Below are 10,364 nucleotides of genomic sequence, written 5' to 3' on the forward strand. Positions count from 1 at the left end.
ACCACTAGCACCACCTGGGAAATGCAAATCAAAACCACAATGAGACATCACCTCATGCCCATTAAAATGTCTGTTATATAAAGGCAAGAAATAAAAAGGTTTGGAGAGAATGTGGAGAAATGGGAACTCTCATGCTCTGTTAGTAAGAATGTAAATTGGTACAACCATTATGGAAAACAGTATGAAGATTCCTCAAAAAATTAAGAATATCATTACCATATGATCCAACTGGGGTTTCCCAGGTGGTGCTAGTGGTAAAGAACCTGCCTGCTCATGCAGGAGCAGAGACATAAGAGTTGTGGGTTCGATCCTTGGGTCAGGAAAATCCCTTGGAGGAGGATATGGTGACTCACTCCAGTATTCTTGCCTGGAGAACCCCATGGACAGAGGGGCCTGGTGGGCTACAGTCCATGGGTCACAAAGAATCAGACACAACTGTTTACCTTATGTATTATCATGAATTGCATTCATTACTTTAAATTTTTCTTTAGAAATTTCCACTGGATACAAAAGTATAAAAAACATATAATGGACTCCTATGTCTAGCTTCAATACTTGCAAACACTTGGCCAAATTTGTTTCATATATACAAGTGCCCCATTTACTTGATTTATTGTTTGAATAAAATCTCACACAGTACATTACTTTACCATAAATACTTCATATGTTGCTAACATATAATTTAACATATGAATGAAATAACATGCCACTGTATGCCAAACATATTTTTAAATGGTTTAACATTTCCTGATACCCAATGCATACTTAAATTAGTGATGTCTTCTTCAAATCAAAATCCACGTATCTTACACACATGAATCCAGTTATGTCTCTTATGTCATTTTATTTTCTAAGTACACTACATGTATCCACGCCGTGTGGGAGCAGAGGGAAACTGCATGATTTGCTTTGTACATGTTGCAATTTGCTCATTGTCTTTCCCTGGTGTCATTTTACGTGTGCCTCAAGCAGAATTTAAGCATGCAGACAAAAGGGAAGAAAATGCTATCAAGAAGACTGGGGCTCAGAGACATCCATTTCTGCAGAGAAGTTTGGGGATTGTTATGAGGTCAAACATCGAAACGGTCTCTCAGGAGCCTGGGGACAGAGGGAAGGGGGCAGGCTCAGCACATCTGTGGCTTCTCACAGATTGAATAACCGTGCCAATATGCATCACAGTCAAACTTGCTCCAATGACCAAACTTCATGAAGATGCAATAATCAGGATATGATCTTTCAGAACTCCAGTTTCTCTGAAAACACACAAAAGCATTAGCCATGTCCCTTAGCCACAGGGAAGAAAGAAAGACTAGTAAGTCGTGTCCGTTTTGAGTTCTCACACTCAAGATCAGTCTGCCAGAGTGTGGATCCGGGTTCTGGGGAAGTGCAGTCCACCCTCCATATTTGTCTGTTATATCCCTACAGATTCAACCAACCACAGATCGAATTTGAATCTAGAACCCAGGAATACCAAGACCCACTTTGCTATATTGTTGTTGCTGTTGAGTCACTAAGTCATGTCCGACTCTTTGCGAACCCATGGACTGCAGCACATTAGGCTTCCCTGTCCTTCACTGTCTCCTAAAGCTGGCTCAAAGTCATGTCCATCAAGTCAATGATGCCATTCAACCATCTCGTCCTTTGTCTCCCCCTTCTCTTGCCCTCAATCTTTCCCAGCATCAGGGTCTTTTCCAATGCTATATAAGGAACTTGAAAATCACAAGTTTGGTATTTGTGAGCGATCCTGGAACCAATATCCCGTGGATACTAATGGATGACTGTGCTTGAGAAATCCCCGCAAATCAAAGCTCCATGCCATGTATTACAGCAGGGTTTCTCCGTCTTTGCACTACTGACATTTTGGACCATATCATTCTTCATTATGAGGGGCTGTTCTATGTCCTGTAGGATACGGAAGAGCACCCCTGGTCTCTACCCCCTAGATACCAGTAGCACCCACTTCCCAAAGGGACAATCAGAAACATTTCCAGACTGTGGCAAACATCCTTAGGGAGGAGTTGCCCGCTGTTGCGACACAGTCACCGGGTTCCACTTTCCATTACAAATGAAATAAATGAGACTCAAGTGGATGGGCTTCCCAGGTGGAGCTAGTGGTAAAGTACTCACTTACCAATGTCTCGCAGGAGACATCAGAGACCTGGGTTTGATCCCTGGGTTGGGAAGATATCCTGGAGTAGAGAGTATGGCAACCCACTCCAGTACGCTTCCCTGGAGAATCCCCATGGACAGAGGGGCCTGGTGGGCTTCAGTCCATGGGGTCACAAAGAGTCAAACATGACTAAAGCAACTTAGTATGCAGCACACAAGTGAACAAGAGATTTGGTGTATCTAGATCTCTGAGATTAAGTCTGAAGACGTGACATATTAGCTCAGGCTGTCGAGTAATCCCATACCCTCTTTCCTAAATGTCTCTTAAAATGTTTGCAACTTTCAATCATTCTGAAATGGTTTGTTGAGCACCTATAGTGTACAAAGCCTTATACTGGGTAGTGGAGTCACGCGGATGCATAGAATACTGACTCTCAGGACTTACCTGGTGGTCCAGCAGCTAGGACTCCTTGATTCCAATGCTGGGGGCCCAGGTTCAGTTCTTATGGAATTAGATCACACATGCTTCAGTAAAGGTCAACAATCCCATGTGCCACAACTAGGACCCAGAGCAGCCAAATAAATATTAAACAAAATAATTCTAAAAAGAATACTGATTCTCCCCTCAAGCTGCAGCCCATCTGATGGGTAAGACATACACAATCTGAAGAAGATTATAATAAACACAATCATGAAAATCTACAGAAGTGCCTGAGATATTAAGAGGGTATGAGATGCATGAGAGGTTAATTCATCCCGGCCACAGGATGGATTCCTCTATGAGGCAGTGTTTTGGGCTTGACACACATATTGTGATAAACCAAACTAAAAAAAAAAAAAAAAATGTTCCAGAAGATGCCACAGCAGAAGCAAGCAGAAGGATAAGAGACAAGATAATTTCCAAAAAAGATGAGTCATCTGGCATGAAGCTGTTGCAAGGGGGTACAGTGCACAGGGGCTGAGGATGTGAAGATGAATGGTACCCTCTGTGTGGGCACTGAGAGGTGCCAGGGTTAGGATTCCAAATTAAGTGTTTTTAATGAGGGTGTATATCAGTTGTCTGAGGCCTGAACGGAGGCAGAAGCAGTGGGGATGAAGGAAAACCGGTGTACCTGAGGTGGTCCAGGAGGATCGGGGTGCAGTTCTGAGAAAGTGTGTGGACATGAAGAAAAGTTCAGAGACAGATGGTGATCAGAAAGTGATGTCATTAAATTATATACTGAGCAGTTAGGACTGGATCCTCCAGGCAGTGATTCTTAAAATGTGTTCTATAGGACCCCTTGAGACTCTGGATAGGTCCAGATGAATGCTAAATAAGCTTGGCACATCACACACTGCCTACTCCCCCTCCCTAAAGTACGATAAGTCCCTGCAAAAGAACGTTCCGTTGACATCAGGCATGAGGGAAACTGCAGCTTGCCCTCCGACCCCTATTGCTGACAATCCTTCAGCTCCATCATCTCACCTCATCTCCCTTCTCCAGTCAGTAACTCTTCTTGCCTGTTCACTCGATGCCAGCCCCTGCGTGTCAGCTACTGTACTGTGCTACTCTGCTTTGCAAGGTACTGTACTGTAAGAGTTCAAATGTTTTCTTACCAACAAGTTGGTTGGTTGGTTTCGTCGCTAAGTTGTGTCCAACTCTTGCAGACCCCGTGGATTGTAGCCTGCCAGGCTCTTCCGTCCATGGGATTCTCTAAGCAAGAATACTGGAGTGGTTTGCCATTACCTCCCTATACAGCACAGGGAACTCTGCTCAATGATATGTGTCAGCCTGGATGGGAGAGGAGGTTGAGGAAGAATGGATACATGTATATGTATGGCTGAGTCTCTTTGCTGTCTACCTGAAGCTATCACGACATTGTCGATTACCTATTCTCCAATATAAAATAACATTTAAAAATAATAATAAAATAAAATAAAATAAAAATTTATTTTTTGTTCGTTTTTTTATGTATTACTTGTGTGAAACGTGTTATAAACCTTTTACCAAAATACCAAATACCAGATGGCGCTGTTGTGTTAGTTACTCAGTTGTGTCCAGCTCTTTGAGGCCCAGTGGATGGTAGCCCACCAGGCTCCTCTGTCTGTAGGATTTCCCTGGCAAGAGTACTGGAGTGGGTTACCATTCCCTCCTTATCCAGGGGATCTTTCTGGCCCAGGGATTGAACCTGGGTCTCCTGAGTCACAGGTGGAATTCTTTACCGTCTGAGCCACCAGCCCTATGACAGTACCATAAACCTACTCTAAACCTATTACAGTACAGTACTGTATAGCCAATTTTGTTTGTTGGGTACCTAGGCTAACATTTTTGGACTTTCAAACAAACCGGATGTACCAAGCACTCTGGAACTGAACTTGTTAGTATGCTGGGGACTTACTATACTGTATTCTCTTTCATGTATCAAAGGTACTGTGACTCCCTACAATAAAGAATGTTGTTTAAAGGATGTTTTATACACACACACACACACACACACACACACTTGTAAGTAACAAAATAACATCAAGCATAACAACAGAGATTTGACAGGCATTTTGGTTTATGCCCTGTAGGCAGTTGAAAGACTATCAGTGGGAAGATATCTTCCAAGATCCAACAGACAAATGAGCCAGGACTGAGTTCGAAGTCCTCCATGGGACTCACATGAAGGTGGGGGCTTGTGGACTTGCCACTTGTAGATGTCAATGGAGGACTGTTTTCTGAGGCCCATCCAGTATGCGACATCTTTCTTTGGACTCCGGAATTCCTGGGTGGGTAGAAGGTAGTTTAGGTCAAGAAATGCTGCAGCCAGAGATGGGAATGTGGTGAAAACAGGCCATGAATGGGACAAACGCCTAGAGATCTTGGGCTGGGAGGCTGTGTAATGTAGTAGTTGCTCACACTGGTTGAAAGATCAGGAGACTTCCATTTCTACAATTATGATGACCTGTGTGGTCGGCAAATTACAGCCACTGATGGCCCTCAGGCTGAATATCTTAATAGGGGCATAACAGTGGCAGGTGCCTTCCAGAATTTCTCTGTAGAGTCGATGAGGGAGTAAGAACCCAGAATGGTGCCTGGTTGAGCAGTGGGTAAGAAGGAATCAGGAGTATTGTTCAGAGGCATGATTGACAGGGTCAGCAGTTTGGATTCTCCCCAGTAGAAGTGGTTCTGGCAAGGATTCTACTGAAAAATATTGAGCCCTGCTGTATGTGCAGTCTGGATCCAAGCACTATGGACTCAAGGATGAGTCAGATCCACCCCTTTTTCTGCAGGTTCCTCATGTGCGGGGAGGTGGATCCATGATCTGGAAGTACAGTCTAGTGTTAGAGAATAGACAGCGGGAAAGATGTTGAGGGACAATGTTTGATCTGATAGTGAAGAAGGAGTAGTTATCCACATAGATTAAAAGCGGGAGGGCACATCAGATTGAAGGGCCAGCAGGTAGAATCACTCAGAATCAGGACACAGAATAACCCTGACCAACTCTACTTGCCAGGAGAGTGGCTAGGTAATATGAAGTGCAGAATGAAGATCTGCGTGAGAGTCTACAGGGACAAGGACATCCGTTTGCACTGGCCACAAGGACCCCCAAAGCACCCCTTCCTCCTTCTCACCTGCTCTGCCTGGCTGTTGATGACCAGGTGAGCACCCTCCTCAGCACAGCGACCCGTGGCTTTGAGCCAGGGGGGTTCATCAGTGCAAAAATGGTAGCAGGATCCCTGGAATGCCTTCCAGGTCTTTGGGCAGGACTCACAGGAGGATTCTGGGAAAGGGGAAAGAGGTCAGATCGGCTGGGGCTGGTAGCTGCTCTGGTCACTGAATGGAGACACCAATGAAATGACTTGAATTTGACCCACCTGTGCATCCTTGACGCTTTGCAAAAGTGAAACACGCTAGCTTCCTAGCTGTCCACTGAAGGGATGGACATTATCAGAGGTAGAATGCAAAGCAGGGTTGCCTCAGACTTTGTGTTAACACCAACCGTGACAGGGGTTTGATTGAAATAACCCACATGACACACTCCTATGCTACAAGAACTGCTACCATCAACAGTGCTGGAAAGAACAACCTCCCTCTCCAAACTCTGATCTTCACCACTCAAACCACCCCATCTCCTTACCATTGCCTGCCCTCACAGCCTCCATTTGCTGGAAGATTCCTCCCTGAATAATGTCCCATTTGTGTCCAGCATCTTCCAGACCCTGTAGAACTGAGAGACCCATAGAGAAATGCTGATCAAAACCTAGTGGAAGATTTGTTTCCCAAAACATTACAGTAATTTAATTTATTGCTTACACTTAATGCTAAGGATAAAAGGTTTTTGCCAAACCACAAAAGACGCTGGGATTCTTGGCCTCCAGAGGAGAATTCGATCTGGGGCCAGAGACAAGGCTTGATCGCTCAGAGCTTTTGTATAATAAAGTTTTATTAAAGTGTAAAAGAGATAGAGAAAGCTTCTGAAGTAGACATCAGAATGGGGCAGAAAGAGTGCCCCCCCTGCTAGTCTTTACCTGGATGTCATACAGCTACTAGCAGTCTGCTAATTAAAGAAAGGAAAAACTCAGACAATGGCACCAACTGAGTCATCCCGGGCCATAAAAGGATTGACATGAATCTTGAAGAAAGGCAGATTTCCAGACAAATATAGTTTAATTAACATAGATTAGGAGAACAATGTATAACATACTGGTTTGTCAAGTTGGTTCTGAGCCTAAATCTGAGCCTTTAGGTGGAACCGACTTGAAGATCGAGTCTAGGGTAAATGCATAGTACATTAACATAGCTTAAGACAAACATTTCCATAAGAAAAATGCACTGGTTAGCTCAAGGTTTGAGAAAACTTAAGTTCAGGTGGAACCAGGTGTCATTATGGCAACACAGAATTTTAAGAGAAACTTTTTTCAATTTGTTTACAGAAGGGGGGAAAAATGACACTAATTTGTTTCCTCCTGCCACTTAAGAGAGAGAGAAAAAATATCTGACCACTTGCAGCCTCTTTCCTCCGCTTGGAGACCCCTGGCTCTCCTGCCTGTTACCCTCTCGAGGGCATCTTGTCTCTTTGTTTCTGTTTATGTTGCTGTATGTTTGTTTGTCTTCTGTTGATTTTGAATTAAGTTAACTGAGTGGTGAATAAAGCAAAAGTCTTAATTAAAAAAAAAAAAAACAAACCTGCTGGTACACAGGGGAAAGGGCTTCCCAGGTGGCACTAGTGGTAAAGAACCCACCTGCCAATGTAGGAGACTTAAAAGATGCTGCTTCAGTCCCTGGGTCAGGAAGATCCCCTGGAGGAGGAAGTGGCAACCCACTCCAGTACTCTCCCCTGGAGAATCCCGTGGACAGAGGAGCCTGGCGGGCTACAGTCCCTGAGGTTGCACAGAGTTGGACACGACTCTGCACACATGGGAAAGAAGCCCACCATTCTGATCAGCACTCACATTTGACGTCCAGTTGCTTCAGTTCTTCCTACATCTGGTTTATGAACTCCAAGACTAAGGAGAGAAAAGTGATAAACCCTAGACCTTTAGACACACAGCTGTTTCACCATCCCCCAAATTCTCCAGGTTGAGATGGGGAGGGCAGTTTCTTCCTGAAGTCATATGCCCAAGAACATGGTCCAGCCACCCCTTACTCTTCCATCTCTCTCACAGCCCCGTAAAACCCTCTTCTGAAGACCAGACTTGGGGTCCTGGTTCTGTTGCAGGAAGGGGGACCCCTTCCAGGGCCCAAAACTGGGCTCTTGTCTAACACTCAGAAATGAATTGTCCGAGACACATGTGCTGACCGAGCAAGAGATTTTATTGGGAAAGGGCACCTGGCTGGAGAACAGCAGGGCAAGGGAACCCAGAAGAGCAGCTCTGCCACATGGCTTGCAGTCTCGGGTTTTATGGTGATGGGATTAGTTTCTGGGTTGTCTTTGGCCAATCATTCTGACTCAGAGTCCTTCCTGGTTGTGCGCGCCTTGCTCAGCCAAGATGGATGCCAGAGAGGAGGATTCTGGGAGGTGGTTGGACATGTGGTGTTTCCTTTTGATCTTTCCAGACCTCTTCCGGTTGGCGGTGGCTTATTAGTTCTGTGTTCCTTACCGGGACCTCCTGTCATAAAACCGCTCATGCAAATGGTTACTGTGGTGCCCGGCCAGGGTGGGCTTCTTCAGTCAGCATGCTCCCCCTAACAGTTCTATCTGATCACCTTTCCCACCAGCCCTGCCAACTTACCTTCAGCTGGAACTACACCAAAGGTCAGGACTAACAGAAGCAGCATCAGGGTCACTGCCAGGCAAAAACCTTCCAGGAATCCTCCTGGGGAGGCTTTTGATACTGCTGTGTTGTAGAGACTGGAGCAAGAGGGAGTCATCACACACTGTCAAGGAAAAGTGCTGAGATGGTACTAGGACTGTGGAGGGCTGAGACAGAATCACTCACTGGAGTGGGAGGTGGTGAGTGATCACTGGTGCCAAGGAGGGCGTCTGCCCCTGCCTCACCTGGGTCCCTGGGAAAGGGCAGAGATTTTTCCCCCCATTGGTGGGAGGCCCTGCAGGCAGCTGCTGTCTGTGCTTGTGTCCAGCTGTGGCCGCCGCTCCTTCTGTGCTAGCCACCCTCAGCCCTTCTGGTGTCATTGAAGACACACCCTTCCTGTGCTGGAAAATGCCACCCCCTTGTAAACCATCAGACATTTCCTTCCTGGCTCCGCAAAGCTGCTAAGATCTCTAGATGGCAGTTTATTATCATTCACATTGTGGAGAGATGATACTGGCATGTAGGAGAAGGCATTTTGCTCCAAGACTTCTCTGTGGTAATGGGGACAATAGTTGCCCCAGAAGTCTGCCTAGAGGTAGGTCCCTGATACATCAACCTTTTAGACTTCCAGTCACATTACTTTCCAAAGATCTTTTATTTTCTCATTGATAAGGCAGTGATTCTTTCAACATAATAGTTACTCTTGCGACTTGTCTCTTTCAGACCAGGTAACCAAAGTCCACCCATACACATTGATTTGTAACTTTACCTTTATTTTTATTTTCTAATTTTTATTTTTTAACACCAGGAACATTTGGTATCAGAGAATAGCCGATTAACAACGCTGTGGTAGTTTCAAGTGAACAGCAAAGAGACTGGACTGTACATATACATGTAGCCATTCTCCCCCAAACCCCTGTCCTATCCAGCCTGGCACATAACATTGAACAGAGTTCCTTGTGCTGTACAGTAGGTCTTTGTTGGTTATCCATTTAAAATATAGCAGTGCTTACATAACTTTACCTTTTAAATGGAGAATGAGATACAGCAAAGAGGAGAAGCAAACTAACGTGGGTGGAGAGGCTTCTGTTTATCAAACCCATGTTAGGACACTTTCATACGTCATGTTGTTTCATGTCTTTTTCCCTCTGAATACCATGATGATTGTTCTCTTTATCTTTGGGTTTTAGCAGCTAAATATGTCTAGGTATGCATGCACAAATGTGTGTACATGCTTTTAGGAATTCACACAGCTTAAGATTCAATGAGAAGCCCCAGCACAGCAACTAGAGAATAGCCCCTGCTTTCCACAACTAGAGGAAACCCAGGTGCAGCAGTAAAGACCCAGGGCAGCTAAAAATAAACAAATAAATACATTTTCAAAAGAAAGAAAGTCAATTTGAAAGGACTTCCTTGGTGGTCTAGAGGCTAAGATTTCCAGTGCGGGCGGTGGGGGGTGCAGGGAAGCGGGTGCTGGGCAGCTGGGTTTGATCCCTGGTCAGGGAACTGGATCGCTGCTCCAACTAAGAGTTGAGATGCCACAACTATAAAGATTCCACATGCTGCAACTAAGACCCAGTGCCAAATATGGTAAAATAAAGACATATTTAAGAAAAGAAAGTCAGTTTGAGAGTGTGGACTCTTGGGCACTAGAAGTAGCTTTGCAGCTGAATTTCATTCAGGAGACATAAACTGAATCACTATTGTGGCTCCAGCAAGCCCTGGAGACACAGGGAAATTACATCCAGCCCCAGACCCACCATCCAGCAGACCTAGCACGATGGCTATGAGGGAGACACCTGCTGGTCGCTTTGGGAAAATGTAGAGAAAGGAATGTTTCCTCTGGTATTTAAAGCGATGAATGGGCCTTCTCTTGGCAGACAGCAAAGAAAAAGAAATTCCAGGCACAGGAACTGAAATCGAAAGTAGGAAGTAGGAACATGTATAAATAGACAGTTAGTGGGAAGCTGCTATAAAACACAGGGAGCCCAGTCTGATACTCTGTGACAACCTAGAGGGGTGGCATGCGGGGTGAG

The sequence above is a fragment of the Capra hircus genome, chromosome 7, assembly GCF_001704415.2.
Source record: "Capra hircus breed San Clemente chromosome 7, ASM170441v1, whole genome shotgun sequence".
NCBI lineage: Eukaryota > Metazoa > Chordata > Mammalia > Artiodactyla > Bovidae > Capra > Capra hircus.